Source organism: Trichosurus vulpecula, chromosome 7, assembly GCF_011100635.1.
Source record: "Trichosurus vulpecula isolate mTriVul1 chromosome 7, mTriVul1.pri, whole genome shotgun sequence".
Classification (NCBI taxonomy): domain Eukaryota; kingdom Metazoa; phylum Chordata; class Mammalia; order Diprotodontia; family Phalangeridae; genus Trichosurus; species Trichosurus vulpecula.
The window spans coordinates 89,073,821-89,091,955 of record NC_050579.1 but is presented as its reverse complement, the minus strand read 5'-3'; positions in this window follow the sequence as shown (position 1 = coordinate 89,091,955).

The following is an 18,135-nucleotide window of genomic DNA, read 5'->3' as shown; positions in this document are numbered from 1 at the left end:
TACATAATTGAGCAGCATGTGCTTATTTTAGCTACAGTAGCCACAGGTTAAGAGGAGAGTCAGCACAATCCCACTTAAAATTCCATTGGTGAATATGATCCTTGCAATCCTTGCAGGTCCTGGGATGTTAAAATGGAAGTTGCTGTCCAACTGCTACTTTTCTATGAATCACTCACATTTTCAAGTTTCTGAAAATATCCCCATTCTTCCACCACATCAAAAGCACAGTAACCATGGGGTAGATGGGGAAGAGAATGGGAGCTGGAATGGGAGTTGCTTTTTGCTCCTTTTGCCACACAGTTTTTCCAAGTTTTCATCATTGTAATTAAATGTACAACTTCCCATTTTAGACCACCTTGTACAGTTCTCTCCATTCCTTTCAAGATGGACACGTTACAAATGAACAATCAGTGGGCGGTAGATAAGGACTTGGTAATTATGCCACTGCTAGGTGGTAAGATTAGGAATCTATAATTTAGAGCAATCACTGACTGAGCTTGCTAATTTTTAAAAGGGAAGAAAAAACGTTGTTATCATTGCTTTTGTGCTGACTACATCTTTTCTCAGACCTCAAATGCCATCACCCATAAACAACCTAATTTCCATTTTGAGAATCTGCTTTGACTGTTAAAATATGAAATGAAATCAACGAGACTTTGACATTAGCTCAAGATCAGCATAACTTGAGTCAGAGTAGATTTTCTTAAGATCGAAAAGGAATTAAGTTGCCGTCGAATCTTGTGAGCATTAGAGACCATGAAAGATTACATAGTACTATCTTTCACACACTTCTTTTAAAAAGCCATAATTGCGTAAGTTTGGGCACTTTCTTCTTTGACACAGATTTCAACAACCTCCCTACCATAGTAGGCAATAGTCACACCTTACTCTGGTTTTTAAAAGAATCGTCACCTGGTAGCCAGACTTTTTGGAAGGAACATCACTTAATTTGCCCAGGATGGTCCTTGAACAAAAGGACAAATGAGCAAAGTCTTCCAGCTTGGTAAGACATACTAGAGTTCAGATCTCTGTTGCAGTTTTTAAGAACCTAGAACTAATAATAGCTAATATTTAAAGAGCACTTTAAGGTTTCCGAAATGCTTTATAAATACCATCTCATTTGATTCTTCCAACAACCCTACTATTATTAATGCCAATTTTATAGATAAAGAATTTAGGACAAACAGAAATTACCCAGATAGTAAGTATATGAGGCAGAAATTGGAACTACATCTTTCTGACTTTAAGTACAACAATTTATCCACTATACCACCTGACCATGCCTCACTAATATACTGGAGATTCTTTTCCAAAAGCTCCACAAAATTGATTTTTCACTAAGAATGTTGCTCATGTATTACTTTATGCTTAGAATACTCCCTTTCCTGGCTCTCTCAGCCTTTCAAATATTACCCATTCTTCATGATGTAGGTTAAATGCTACATCCTCCCAAATCTCCCCAGTTTCTAAAAAGGTTAAGTGTCTTGCTCAGGTTCACACAGTATGGATCAAAGACAGAATGTGAACCTTGCTTATTTATTTCCCTCCATGAGATAACAATGCCTCTCTTTAGGACTCAATTCCTAGTAAATTTCATTTGACTCAGTTCAGTTTTTTGCTCTCCTAGTGTTGTCTTAGCATTTGGCCAACATTTCTCTTGTTCACATAGGAAACAGAATAATGATAGGGACTAGACCTCTATTTCATTGGTATAGAGAACTTCTAAGTAAAGAAATTCCCTCTATCAATACAGGTCAGCACCTTCTCTGCCACTATAATAATAGACAGTTACCTAGAGCACTGAGAGGTTAACTAACTTACCTAGGATCACACCATCAGTATGTGTTAGAGGCAATATTTGGACCCAAGTCTTCTAGCTCTGAGGCCAGCATTCTACCCTCCTTGTCTCTCTTACACACATATCATGTATTATTTTGTATTATTGTTATATGAGAAAAATCTTAGATTCCCTATTTTCTTATTGTAGTCCTGATCAGGCTCCTTAAAGGAAGAGTCCAACTCTTATTCAACATGTTATCTCCTGATGCCCTGAGCTCAGTGTATTGTACAGCATAGGCCTTTGACAGATGCTTGCTGAATTTTGTTTTGACTTCTGCTCTGAAAGAACCCTTTCATTCCCAGCTCAGGAAGATTGAGAGGTAATTGGAGTGCTGAAATTCTTTTGGGGTTGGGTCTCTCATAGAAACATTAAGAAAATTAAGTACGTAACAGCAACTTTAACATCATAGTCAAAATTGGGAGGGACTGGAAGGTTGTTTCCAGTGGAGCCACCATGTGCTCATAGTCTATTTTTAAATTTTGTAAGTTTAGAAAATAGAATTTATTATTTCAGTCAAGGATCATTAGTCTTCAGGCAAAGTTATTTATGCTTGCCCAACTCATAAGAAGTTCAATTATAAAGTAGAATTTCACTATGGAGCATATACTTTTATGGTAACTGAAATAATTCTATCTACTCCTGAAGGTACCGTCATCTAAATCACAGTATGCCAAAGTACACAGTGAAATACACTCTTCATCAAAAGTTGTTTTGTTGTGGTTGGAACCAGGACAAAAGCACTGGAATAGTATTTTAAGATAGTTGTTCTCAGTTGTTGAGAATCTAGAGAATTATTCTTGTCCCAGTGTAGGACACAATATCCTAATGACTAGAGTGCTCATATTATCTAATGAATACTCCTTTGAACAGAGTTTGATTAAAAATGGCAACATTTTTACTACTCAAATCTCTTCAGTGTTCCTTGGCAGTTACCAAAACCTACCATCTGTACATCGCTTCACAATGGAATGCTACAATTAATATATTATTATGGAATATTAGATTTCTGTACTAAATGACCAATATGATAAAAACAGAGAAAGCATGAAAACATCTACATGAACTAACACAGAGTGAACTAAACGCAGCTAAGAAAACAATTTACACAATGACTCAAACAATGAAATGGAAAGAACAACCATCAACAAAACTAAAAATGAATGTTGAAAAAATACAAAGAACAAGGATGGCTTCAAAGAGGGGATATAAGAACACCTTCCTCTACCATTCTGTAGAGGTGGGGGATCTGTGGGAGTGCTATATTGTACATATTTTCAGACTTTTCAATTTGTTCATGTTTGCTAATTTTCTCCTCTTTTTTTTTCCTTAAAATGTTATGTGTTGGATGGCGGCTGGTAAGCACGGACTAGAGTGAGCTCCGTACCCGAGTCCCTCCAAAAACCTATAAAAATGGCTCTGAACCAATTCTGGAACGGCAGAACCCACAGAACAGCAGAGGGAAGCAGGGCTCCAGCCCAGGACAGCCCGGATGGTCTCTGGGTGAGGTCTATCCCACACGGAGCTGGGAGCTGGGAACAGAGTGGAGCAGAGCCCAGCCTGAGCAGCGTGGACCATCCAGACCAGAAGCCGGGCGGAGGGGGCCCTAGCGCCCTGAATATGTGAGCTGCGGCAATTACCAGACCCCTCGACCCACAAACACCAAAGACTGCGGAGAAGGTTAGTGGGAAAAGCTGCGGGAGTGGAAGGAGTTCGCGGTTCGGCTTCCAGACCCGGAGGCAGCAGAGGTGGGGCAGCTACAGCTGTTGTTACTTCCGGCTCCAGGCCCACCTGGTGGGAGGAATTAAGTGGCGGATCACAGCAGGGGTGCACAGCCTGCCGAAGATCTGAGCCCAGTCTGGACTGGGGGTCCTTGGGGAAGGAGGAGTGCGGCTCTGACAGAGCTGGCACCTCCCCCCCAAACGTAGAACATAGAACTCTGTAATCTACAAGCAGTCATACCCCACTGAAAAACTCAAGGGTCAAGTTAGTTGGTTGGGAATATGGCCAGGCAGCGAAAACGCACCCAGATTCAGTCTCAGACTTTGGATTCTTTCTTTGGTGACAAAGAAGACCAAAACATACAGCCTAAAGAAGACAACAAAGTCATAGAGCCTACAACCAAAGCCTCCAAGAAAAACATGAACTGGCCCCAGGCCATAGAAGAACTCAAAAAGGATTTGGAAAAGCAAGTTAGAGAAGTAGAGGAAAAATTGGGAAGAGAAATAAGAAGGATGCGAGAAAACCATGAAAAACAAGTCAAAAAAAAATGTTATGTGTTATACGGGATGGATCTCTGGGAGAAAAGAAAAGGAGGAATGCTGAGGAAAATCTTGGTGATGTAAGAAAAGACTTGAGTGAAAATTATTTTTAAAGATAAAAAATAGATTAATTGACAAAGACAAGCTGTAGCACGCCCAGAACAGGCTATAGGGAATTGATACCCAGGTTAAGTATAGAGATGATAAAAGTACCTCATTTCCCTTCATTAACTAACATCACCTGGCCCACATGAATTACATTATCAAATACTGAACGAACTGGTGGAAATGATTGCTGAACCACTGTCAATAATCTTTGAAACATCATAGAGAATGGGAAAGGTACTACAGGACTGGAGAAGGACAAGTGTTGTCCTGATTTTTAAATAAGGGAAGAAAATTCAATCTGAAAACAATAAGCTGGTGATGTCAACTTCAATTTCTGGCAGAATTCTAGTACATATTATTAGAGAGGGTGTGAGGGAACAGCTAGGGAAGCTAGGTGGCACAGTGGATAGAGTGCCAGGCCTGAAGTCAAGAAGACTTGTCTTCCTGAGCTCAAATCTGTCCTCAGACTCTTATTTGCTCTGTTACCCTGGCCAAGCCACTTAGTCTTGTTTGCCTCAGTTTCCTAATCTGTAAAATGAGCTGGAGAAGGAAATGGCAAACCACTGCAGTATCTTTGCCAAGAAAACCTCAAATAGGGTCATGAAGAGTTGGAAACAACTGATCTAAGAACACGATGATCATATGGCTTCATCAAAAACACATTATGCCAGACTAATATATTTTTAACCAATGTAATTGAATAGCTAGATGAGGGAAATATTGTTGATCTACCAATGATATTTTTACAAATCATTTAACAGCTTCTCATACTATTCTTATGGAAAAGATGGAAAAAAGAAGGGTTAGAACAGGGATGTCAAACACACAGCCCACAAAACTCCTGAATGTTGCCTGAACCAGATTAAAATGTAATTGGAAAACACTTAACAAAATAAATAAAAATATAAGAAAATATAGATAATGTTAATATGTGGTTTTCTAGGTCAGTATGTAGCCCTTAGGGAGCTTTATGTAATGGCCTCATTTCTATTTAAGTTTGACACCACTGTTCCAGTTAATGGTACATCAAGATGGATTTAGAACAGTTTGATATGTGGTGGCCAAGAATTGGAAATTGAGGGGATACCCATCAATTGGGGGAATGGCTGAACAAGTTGTAGTATATGAATGTAATGGAATATTATTGTGCTATAAGAAATGATGAGCAGGCAGACTTCAGAAAAACCTGGAAAGACATATATGAACTGATGCTAAGTGAGGTGAGAAGAACCAGGAGAACATTGTACACAGTTACAGCCACATTGTGCCATGACTAACTTTCATAGATTTAGCTCTTCTCAACAATGCAAGGTTCTAAGACAACTCCAAAAGTCTCATGACAGAAAATGCTGTCCACATCCAGATAAAGAACTATGAAGTCTGAATACAGATCAAAGCATACTATTTGTGCTCTCTCTTTTTTGTTTTGTTTTGTTTTGTTTCTTTCACGTGGTTCATTCCATTTCTTATAATTCTTCTTTACAACATGACTAATGTGAAAATATATTTAATATGAATGTATATGTAGAGCCTATATCAGATTGCATGCTGTCTTGGGGAGGGGGGATGAGAGAGAAAGAGAGGGAGAAAATTTAAAATTCAAAAGTTTGTGTAACTGAGTGTTGAAAACTGAAAATAAATAAATTATAAAAACAGGCTGATTGAATGGCCACAGCTAATACATTTTATAGCTGAGTCAAAATCCAAAAATTCTTGACACATTAAAACATTGGATTGAACCTGATAAAATGTAATTTGTTAGGGATTGAATCTAAAGGGAGGCAATACTGCACAGTGAATTGAGAAGTAGCTGAAATTAGAAGTCGTTGGTTCAAATTCCACCTCTGACTCATGCTGGCTGTGAAACCAGAGAAGTCGTATAGCCTCTCAGAAAGAGGCAATTTTCTAAAACTATAAACTGCAAAGAATGCACCAGTCTGCATTGGAAGAAGTGCCTCACTGGAATCTATCTACACCAATGAAATTACAGGTCTGATGACCCTCTTTCACACATCCAAGATGAGGGTGGGGGTAACTAAACATTGGTTCATCTGAAAAAAAATAATGAATTCATGTTTCTGAAATTAATTTGCACTTTAGTAAATTACAAGCTCAATGTGAGTCAACAATATGACATGGTGGTTAAAGAAGCTAATGGGATCTCTTTTTATGTTTAATTAAATTTATTTAATATATTTAGTTTTCAGCATTGATTTTCACAAGAGTTTGAATTACAAATTTTCTCCCCATTTCTACCCTTCCCCCCCACTCCAAGATGGCATATATTCTGGTTGCCCTGTTCCCCACTCAGCCCTCCCTTCTGTCACCCCACTCCCAACATCCCCCTTTCCCTTCCTTTCTTGTAGGGCAAGATAAATTTCTATGCCCCATTGCCTGTGTATCTTATTTTCTAGTTGCATGAAAAAACTTTTTTTTGTTTTTGAACATCTGTTTTTAAAACTTTGAGTTCCAAAATCTCTCCCCTCTTCCCTTCCCACCCACCCTCCCTAAGAAGTCAAGAAATTCACCAAAGGCCACATGCCTATCATTATGCATAACCCTTCCACAATATTCATGTTGTAAAAGACTATATTTTGCTCCTTCCTAACCTATCCCCCTTTATCCAGTTTTCTCCCTTGACCCTGTCCCTTCAGGAAAGTGTTTGTTTTTGATTACCACCTCCTCCATCTGCCCTCCCTTCTATCATCCCCCCTTTTTTATCTTCTTCCTCCTCCTTTCTTGTGGGGTAAGAAACCCAATTGAGTGTGTAAGGTATTCCCTCCTCAGGTCAAATCTGATGAGAGCAAGATTTACTCATTCCCCCTCACCTGCCTTCTCTTCTCTTCCTACAGAACTGCTTTTTCTTGCCACTTTTATGCGAGATAATTTACCCCATTCTATGTCTCCCTTTCTCCCTTTCTCAATATATTCCTCTCTCATCCCTTAATTTGATTTTATTTCTTTTAGATATCATCCCTTTGTCTTCAACTCACCCTGTGCCCTCTCTCTCTCTATCTCTCTCTCTGTATATATATATATATATATGTATATATATGTATGTATGTATATATATGTATATATGTGTATATATATATATATGTATATATATGTATATATATGTATGTATGTATATATATGTATATATGTGTATATATATATATACATATTTTATATATATATATATATATGCATATTCCCTTCAGCTACCCTAATACTGAGGTCTCATGAATCAAACACATCATCTTTCCATGTAGGAATGTAAACAAAGCAGTTCAACTTTAGTAAGTTCCTTGCAATTTCTTTTTCTTGTTCTTTTTCTTGATTACCTTTTCATGCTTCTCTTGATTCTTATGTTTCAAAATCAAATTTTCTATTCAGCTCTGGTCTTTTCACTGAGAAAGCTTGAAAGTCCTCTATTTTATTGAAAATCCATATTTTGCCTTGGAGCATGATACTCAGTTTTGCTGGGTAGGTGATTCTTGGTTTTAATCCTAGTTCCATTGACCTCCAGAATATCATATTCCAAGCCCTTCGATCTCTTAATGTAGAAGCTGCTGGATCTTGGGGTATTCTGATTGTGTTTCCACAATACTCAAATTGTTTCCTTCTGGCTGCTTGCAATATTTTCTCCTTGATCTCAGAGCTCTGGAATTTGGTGACAATATTTCTAGGAGCTTTCTTTTTGGGATCTATTTGAGGAGGTGATCGGTGGATTCTTTCAATTTCTATTTTGCCCTGTGGCTTTAGAATATCAGGGCAGTTCTCCTTGATAATTTTTTGAAAGATGATATCTAGGCTCATTTTTTGATCATGGCTTTCAGGCAGTCCAATAATTTTTAAACTATCTCTCCTGGATCTATTTTCTAGGTCAGTGGTTTTTCCAATGAGATATTTCACATTGTCTTCCACTTTTTCATTTCTTTGGTTCTGTTTTATAATATCTTGATTTCTCATCAAGTCACTAGCTTCCACTTGCTCCAATCTAATTTTTAAAGTAGTATTTTCTTCAGTGGTCTTTTGGACCTCCTTTTCCATTTGGCTAATTCTGCCTTTCAAGGCATTCTTCTCCTCATTGGCTTTTTGGAGCTCTTTTGCCACTTGAGTTAGTCTATTTTTTAAGGTGTTGTTTTCTTCAGTATATTTCAATATTTTTTTGGTTCTCCTTTAGCAAGTCATTGACTTGTTTTTCATGGTTTTCTCACATCATTCTCATTTCTCTTCCCAATTTTTCCTCTACTTCTCTAACTTGCTTTTCCAAATCCTTTTTGAGCTCTTCCATGGCCTGAGACCAGTTCATGTTTTTCTTGGAGGCTTTTGTTGTAGGCTCTTTGACTTTGTTGACTTCTTCTGGCTGCATGTTTTGGTCTTCTTTGTTACCAAAGAAAGTTTCCAAAGTCTGAGACTGAATCTGGGTGCGTTTTCATTGCCTGGCCATGTTTCCAGCCAACTTACTTGACCCTTGAGTTTTTCAGCAGGTTATGATTGCTCGTAAAGAGTACTATGTTCCAAGCTTGGGGGGATGTACTGTTGATTTCAGAGCTATTACAGCCAGGTCTGCCACACCAGCACTCCTCCTTCCCCAAGAATCCCAACCCAGACTGGACTTAGATCTCCAGCAGGCTCTGCACTCTTGCTCTGATCTGCTACTTAATTCCTCCCACCAGGTGCGCCTGGAGCCAGAAGCAACTGCAACTGTAGTTCTATAGCTGCCCCACCTCCACTGCGCCCAGGGTGGTGGCTGAACCACGAACTCTATCCCCCTGTCCCCAGCAGCTTTTCCAACTAACTTTCTCTGTTGTCTTTGGTGTTTGTGGGTTGAGAAGTCTGGTATCTGCTGCAGCTCATTGATTCAGGGCACTAGGGCACGCTCCGCCCGGCTCCTGATCTGGTTGGTCCGCGCGGCCCATGCTGGGCTCCGCTCCACTCCCAGCTCCGTGCACGAAAGACCTCACCAAGCAACCATCCAGGCTGTTCTGGGCTGGAGCCCTGCTTCCCTCTGCTATTTTGTGGGTTCTGCAGTTCTAGAATTGGTTCAGAGTCATTTTTTAATAGGTTTTTGAATGGACTTGGTGGGGAGCTCACACTAGTTCCTGCTTTCCAGCCATCTTGGATCTGCCCCCGAAGCTAATGGGATCGTAAGATCTACAAAGAAAGGTTCAGTTTAAAGGAATTTGAAAAAGACAGTCCCTCTATATTTTGCCCTTGTTGGACCACAACTATGGTACCATATTCAGTTATAAGGATCACATTTTAGAAATAATAGTGATAAACTAGAGAACATCTACAGGAGGGCAACAACAGTAGCAGAATGTCTTAAGTTCATTCCATGTGAGAATCAGTTGAAAGAATTAAGGATATTTTGGCCTAGAAATAGGAAGATTCGTGATCATTTTAATAATAGTAGTATTACTATTTACTAATAAAAATAATAATAGCATTTATATGCCCTTTAAGGTTTACAAAGTGGTTTATGTATATTACCTCATTTGATCTTCACAACAACCTTCAGATTGTGCGATTACTTTGGAGTAGGTGCTATTGTCACCTACATTTTACAACCAATGAAACTGAGGCACAGAGATGTTAAATGATTTGTCCAAGGTTACAAAGCTAATAAGTATGTGGAGCAGGATTATTCTAATAATTACTTTATATATTATCTGTTTATAGTACTTGCTATTAAGACATTGATATTTTTACTAAGTATTTATAGTACTTACTGTCTTCCACACTGTCACCTAAAGCAAATGTGTGCATAAAAGGTGAACAAATTAAAACCTGCCTTTTCTAAAAAAAAAAAAAGTTGTTGATGGCTTTTGTTTTTACATCACCTGATTCTGCTTAGTTCATTCTACACCAGTTCATACAAGTCTTCCAATATTTCTCTGATTTATTCACATCCATCTTTTCATGTTGCACAATATCTCATTACTTATATGTAATAGTTGGTCAGTTATACTCCATTCCACCATTGATACCACTCTTTTCCAGTTTTTTATTTCTTTTGTAACTTTTACATGCTAAGTACTGCTCACTAGACATATCATAAATGCATTGAAGAACCAAAAGAGGATTTAGATTTAATAAATATTCTTTTCAAAATAATGTTAGGTCAATACTTCAAAGATCCCTTTTATTACACCAACTCCTAAAGTAGATTAGCACCCCTGAATGCCTTAGTGGATAGTCTAGTCAATTGCTGGAGCCAAATGTCCTCCACCTGGTGGCCAACCCTCTTGGGTGATAAGCTCTCCAAACTGTGATCCCATAAATTCTTTCTAGGACAGTAGGCACACAGTCCACTGTATGACTCACAGTCAAAGTCTATCTGAACTGGGATGATATGACAGAAATTATTCACCACTTGCATGGCCTTCAAAAACCTAGGGCCACCTCCGCACTGTGATGAGGCATTAGAAGAGGACTTTAGCTGAGGTTAAGGAAAATAGCAAGATAGAAATACAGAAGTTAAGGATCAGTATTAAACAGTTAATATGCTGCTTGGGTGGCAGCTAGGTGGAGCAGTGGATACAACACTAGACCTAAAGTCAGAAAGACATGAGTTCAAATCTGGCCTCAGACACTTACTTACTGGGCAAATCATTTAACCTCTGTCTCAGTTTCTTCAATGGTAAAATGCCGGTAATAATAACTACTACCTCCCAGGGTTGTTGTGAGGATCAAATGAGATGTCTACAAAGTGCTTAACACAGTATCTGGCACATAGTAGGTACTTCATAAATGTATGTTCTCTTTCCTCCTGTCCCCACCTCCCCAATTTGGAATAAACATATTCCAAAAATAATATTTCTATAAAGAGATTGAGAATGAGAATGTGAGAATGAATAGCTACTAATTCCAGCTGTGAATAATCCCCTTGATAGCCTTTCTAAATGGGGAAAACATAAAAATGTTTGACAGTGAAAATAATAATAGAAAGACAAAATATAGTACATTTGCTGATACCATCACATAAATAGCTACCAAAGCAGCACTGAAAGTAGGATATAGAAAGAAGAGGCATGATGCAATGCAAAGAGTATCAAGTGGAGAGTATCAAACTTGGATTCATAGGACCCAAGTTCATATATTGGCCCTGTCATTTAATACCTACTCTATCTTGGTGTGGCATACAAAATTCCAAGAGACAACGTTCTGGGTATTAAAATTCAATTTGTTAATTAGGTTGGCCAATAATCAAGAAATTGATGGTCAGTGGTCTCTTTTGGTAACCAAAGACACTAAGGGAGAGTCCTGCACCAGTATAAATGCAGGTCTGTCTTCCTGACAGCAGTTACTGGGAGCTATTCTGACAAGAGAAAGGCAACCCCATATTGGTGGAATATTAAGCTAAGAGGTGGGCTAAGAGCTCTCAACTTCTGAGTACTCATCATGTGGGGGAGGGGAGGTTAACTGAGAAATGAGGCTTGCTCTTAAGCTTTGAGCCCCCTCCAGCAATCTGGGCACCTCAATCAGCTTCTCTCTGGTTTTATTTCTCCTTCATGAGCCAGGCCACCCCAAACTCTAATGAAGGGGGACCAAGGTCACAGGAACAGCTCTTGTTAACTCTTGGAAGCAAGAATCAGCTCAGTTTAGCTTTTGTTTAAGGGATAAACAGAACCAGACTAGACCCTGGGAGGGACTGGTAAGTAACTACATTCCTCATCCAGTTTCTGGAAACTGTTTTTCTGCGTGGGCTAAAACTAAGAAGTAGGGATTTAAAATAAGTTAATATTAAAAATTAATATTAATAATCCAATGACACATTAAAATTGTCTTCATTGAGCAAGACACTTCATTATTCTGAGCCTCAGTATATATATTTTTTAATTTATAAAATGAAGGAGTTGGATGAAATAAGCTCTGAAGTCACTTTCAGGTCTAAACCTATGAACTTATGATCCTAAGGTGTGTGCCCAGCCACAGCACTCAATGTTACATGCTCAAGGAATCCAATAATGCACAATCATCTTACCCAAAAAAGATGACTTTGAGTTTTGAGAGAAATAATAACACCCTGGGAAGAAAACCAACCTCTGAATTAGGGTTGAAGTCCTTCCTCCAGGATGTGATGGCTATGTGACCCTGAGAATGAAACTCTCAATGCCCCAAGCAGCTCTCAAAGACTATAAATTGCAAGCAAGTGCTCAGGGGGATTTATTGAGGGGGTTTCTTCACTGTGAACTCCTTAAATAGATGAAATAAATCCAAAATAGGGGATAGGAGGAGTGGAAATCTGAGTATGCAGGGATTTCAACTCTAGGAAATTGAAATTCTCAGACCCACAGTCTCTTGACTAAATGAGGTTAAAAGGGTAATAGGTAACTCTCTTTATAATATTGATGCCTTTTAACGGAGGCAGAATGTATAATATGGCACAGTGCCTGGCACATAGTAGGCATTTAATAAATGCTTATTCATTAATTTACTATGCCAGTAAAAGCACTGGCTCTGGATGAAGTCAGTAGACCTAAGCTCAAAATACACCTCTGTTATACCAATAGCTAATAATGGTAATAATACTAAGAGTGATGATTAATAACAATAATATGAGAACAACTTGTTCCAATGGCCATGAAAATGGCTAAAGCAGTTACCATGAAGTGTTTAGAACTCAAACAGACATTGAGTGATGCCAAAGTCATCCACTGCATTCTGGGCCATCACCCATCACCTTGACTTTTGTCTCTCCACCAGACTTCAATGACTCAGGAATAGAGAGTGAAACTGATGACCTTTCCCAACTCTGCCTCACTTACATCCAATTCATACGCAAGTTGAGACATCACCAGTGATATCACCAGTCCTCTTGAACAATAACAACAATTATAATAATAATAATAGCTGTCTTTTATATAGCTCATTAAGGTTTGCAAAGTGCTTTAAATACATTATCTCATTTTATCCTCATAACAACACTGAGAGGTAGGTGCCATTATCATTCACATTTTGCAGATAGGGAAACTGAGACAAGCAGAGGTTAATGGACTAATCCAGAGTGATATATCTAATGGGTCTAAAGCAAGACATGAACTCAAGCTTCCTTACTTCAGACCCAGTACTCTCTCTCATTTTATCCAGTATTTTGTCTCATCCAGGACTCTACTCATTGAGCCACTTAGCTTTGTGACCTTGGACAAGTCACTTAACTTCACTATGCATCAGTTTCCTCAACTATAAAAATGGTAAGGTTAGACTAAATGGCTTCTGAGTTACCTTCCAACTCTAGATCACCAATCCTATCATGAATGGATGACTACTTGACAGATTGTGCCTAGTCTTTAAAGAACAGTTTTTGTCTAACATAATTTTTCTTCCTGGCTCCAATCACCAATCTTCTCAAAATAAGTGTGAACAAGCCAAGATACATCACCAAACTTCAGTTTCCATTTTGCTAGTGTACCTCACTCTCTACTTCAGAACTGGAAGGACCCTCGGTGGTCATTTTTCCAAAGATTCCAAGATTTTCCAAGATTCCCCTCAGCAGCATCCCCTTGAGGCATGCTTAGGTTTAATATTCCTCAAACACTTTGAAAGGAAAAAAGTGATACAAAATTATATTTTTCTTGTTTTAAACACTTCCAATTTTTTTTCTCTTTTTTCTTTTTTATTTACTTAATATTTTTAGTTTTCAGCATTGATTTTTCACAAGAGTTTGAATTACAAATTTTCTCCCCATTTCTACCCTCCCCCCCACCACTCCAAGATGGCATACATTCTGATTGCCCCGTTCCCCAGTCAGCCCTCCCTTCTGTCACCGCACTCCCCCCCATCCCCCTTTCCCTTACTTTCTTGTAGGGCAAGATAGATTTCTATGCCCCATTGCCTGTATAGTTTATTTCCTAGTTGCATGTAAAAACTTTTTTTTTGAACATCCACTTTTAAAACGTTGATTTCCAAATTCTCTTCCCTCTTCCCTCCCCACCCACCCTGCCTAAGAAGGCAAGCAATTCAACATAGGCCACGTGTATCATTATGCAAAACCCTTCCACAATACTCATGTTGTGAAAGACTAACTATATTTTGCTCCTTCCCATCCTATCCCCTTTTATTCAGTTTCCTCCCTTGACCCTGTCCCTTTTTGAAACTGTTTGCTTTTGATTACCTCCTCCCCCTATCTGCCCTACCTTCTATCGTCCCCCCTTTTTATCTCCTTCCTCTTTCTTTCCTGTGGGGTAAGAAACCCAATTGAGTGTGTAAGGTATTCCCTCCTCAGGTCAAATCCAATGAGAGCAAGATTCACTGATTCCCCCTCACCTGCCCCCTCTTCCCTTCCTACAGAACTGCTTTTCTTGCCACTTTTATGTGAGATAATTTACCCCATTCTATCTCTCCTTTTCTCCCTCTCTCAATATATTCCTCTCATGCCTTAATTTGATTTTGTTTTAGATATCATCCCTTCATATTCAACTCACCCTGTGCCCTCTGTCTATATGTGTGTGTGTGTGTGCACACGCACGTGTGTGTCTGTCTGTGTGTGTATGTATGTATGTATGTATGTATGTATATTCCCTTCAGCTACCCTAATACTGAGAAAGGTCTCATGAATTATACACATCATCTTTCCATGTAGGAATGTCAACAAAACAGTTCAACTTTAATAAGTCCCTTATGATTTCTCTTTCTTGTTTACCTTTTCATGCTTTTCTTGATTCTTGTGTTTGAAAGTCAAATTTTCTATTCAGTTCTGGTCTTTTCACTGAGAAAGTTTGAAAGTCCTCTATTTTATTGAAAATCCATATTTTGCCTTGGAGCATGATACTGAGTTTTGCTGGGTAGGTTATTCTTGGTTTTAATCCTAGCTCCGTTGACCTGCAGAATATCATATTCCAAGCCCTTCAATCCCTCAATGTAGAAGCCGCTAGATCTTGTATTATCCTGATTGTGTTTCCACAATACTCAAATTGTTTCTTTCTGGCTGCTTGCGGTATTTTCTCCTTGATCTGGGAGCTCTGGAATTTGGTGACAATATTCATAGGAGATTTCTTTTTGGGATCTATTTGATGATTGGTGGATTCTTTCAATTTCTATTTTGCCCTGTGGCTCTAGAATATCAGGGCAGTTCTCCTTGATAATTTCTTGAAAGATGATATCTAGGTTCTTTTTCTGATCATGGCTTTCAGGTAATCCAATAATTTTTAAATTATCTCTCCTGGATCTATTTTCCAGGTCAGTGGTTTTTCCAATGAGATAGTTCACACAGTCTTCCACTTTTTCATTCCTTTATTTCTGTTTTATATTATCTTAATTTCTCATCAAGTCACTAGCTTCCACTTGCTCCAATCTAATTTTTAAGGTAGTATTTTCTTCAGTGGTCTTTTGGACCTCCTTTTCCATTTGGCTAATTCTGACTTTCAAGGCATTCTTCTCCTCATTGACTTTTTGGAGCTCTTTTGCCATTTAAGTTAGTCTATTTTTTAAGGTGCTGTTTCCTTCAGTATTTTTTGGGTCTCCTTTAGCAAGTCATTGACTTGTTTTTCATGATTTTCTCACATCATTCTCATTTCTCTTCCCAATTTTTCCTTTACTTCTCCAACTTGCTTTTCCAAATCCTTTTTGAGTTCTTCCATGGCCTGAGACCAGTTCATGTTTTTCTTGGAGGCTTTTGATGTAGGCTCTTTGACTTTATTGACTTCTTCTGGCTGTATGTTTTGGTCTTCTTTGTCACCAAAGAAAGATTCCAAAGTCTGAGACTGAATCTGAGTCTGTTTTTGCTGCCTTTTCATGTTCCCAGCCAAGTACTTGACCCTTGAGTTTTTTGTCAGGGTATGACTACTTGTAGAGTAGAGAGTAGTTTGTCCCAAGCTTGAGGGGTGCGCTGTTCTTTTCAGAGCTTTTTCTACACAGCAATCTCTGCCACACCAGTGCTCCTCCTCCCCTAAAATCTGCCAGCCCGGACTGCTACTCAGATTTGAGCAGGCTCTGCACTCCTACTCTGATACACCACTTATTTCCTCCCACCAGGTGGGCCTGGGGCCAGAAACAACTGCAGCTGTAGTTCTGTAGCTGCACCACCTCCGCCACACCTGGCGCAATGGCCAAACCATGAACTCCTTTCACTCCGTCCCTGCAGTTTTTTGCCACCAACCTTCTCTGTTGTCTTTGGTGTTTGTGGGTTGAGAAGTCTGGTAACTGCCCCAGCTTGCTGATTCAGGGAACTAGGGCCTCTTCCACGCAGCTCCCAGTCTGGTTGGTCTGGGCACAGCCCACACTGGGCTCTGCTCCACTCCGCTCCCAGCTACGTGCGCTTGATCTTAACCAGTGACCATCTAGGCTGTCCTGGGCTGGAGCCCTGCTTCCCTCTGCTATTTCATGGGTTCTGCAGTTCTAGAATTTGTTCAGAGTCATTTTTTTATTGGTGTTTGGAGGGTCCTGGGAGAGAGCCCCAGGCAAGTTCCTGCTTTCCAGCCACCACCTTGGCTCTGCCCATTATGTCGACACTTCCAATTTGTTGTTTGTCAGACATTGTACTGTTTATTTTTTTTCCTAGTGCTAAAGATTATTTTTCTTAGTAATATTTATTGAAAGCTGTCTATGAAATTTAGTATTATTTAAAGTACACTTTTCCTTTTTCATTCTCTTCTAGTCACTTAAATCAAATAAAATGTGTTCATAAAAAATGAACACATTAAAGCCTGTTTTTCACTTATTTAAAATAAATTGTACTGAAGTTTTTTTTAACATCATCTAAATTTCTCCTAGTATTTCTTCCCCCTTTCAGAAAGCCATACCATAGAACAAAAAAAAATTAAGAAAAAAGGAAAGGACAAAAAACAAACAAAAAAATTAGCAAAACACAATCAACATATCAAAAAAATATAAATGATATACAATGTTGAATACCTGTGGACCTCCATCTCCACAAAAGAGTTTGTTGGGGGGAACGTCTTTCTTATATCTCTTCTTTGGACCATGTTTATTCCTTGTAATTCTGCAATATTCATTTTTTTAGTGTTGCGGTAGTTGTTCTTTCCATTTAAATTGTTACAGTTATTGTGGATATTGTATTCTTTGCTCTGCTCACCTCACTGTATCATTTCATCTAAGTTTATCCTCTGTTTCTTTCTATTCATCTTACTCCTTATTTCTTGAAGCACTATAACATTACATTCATGTACTAAATTTATATAGCCATTACTCAATGACTATTTTACTTCCAGTTCTTTTGATACTATGAATATTTTAGAATATACAGGGGACTTTTAAAAATCAATTGTTAGGTAGTTTTTATTCTGAAAACTGCTCATTCACATTCTTTCAGCACTTATATATTGGGGAATGGCTGTGTACGTGTGTGTTTATATGTATGTGTGAATATACATATATTTCTGTTACTTGTCTCCATATACTAGATACCAAACTCTTATCTGAGAAATTTGATGCAAAGAATTTTTTTCCCCATTCAATACTTCCACCATTATTTTATATGAATTCATATTTTTTATTTTATTTATTTTATTTTTAATTTATAAAATAAAATAAGCATATCTATAACATCATAGAATTTTTTTAAAAGATAAGTGTACATGAAACTACAAATCTATTGTGTACAACTTGCTATTCCTTTTAAATATATAATGAAGTTATCATGTAAATTTATTTCTTTCCTTTTTGTCTTCCCTTCCCCCCCCCATGATAGAGATGGCTACCATTAGATACAAATGTGTGTGTGCATGTGAAATCATTCTATACCTACTTTTATTTATCAGTTCTTTCTCTAGAAGTAGATAGCACCTTCCTTCATATGTCCTTTGTAGTTAATTTAGGAATTTATAATAATCAAAATGACTTAATTTCTCAAAGTTGATTTTAAAATAAAATTGCTGTTACAGTATCAAACATTCTCTTGGTTCTGCTCATTTTGCCCTTCATTATTTCATGCAAGTCCTTCCATGTTGTTTATTTCTAAAATCATTATTTCTTATAACA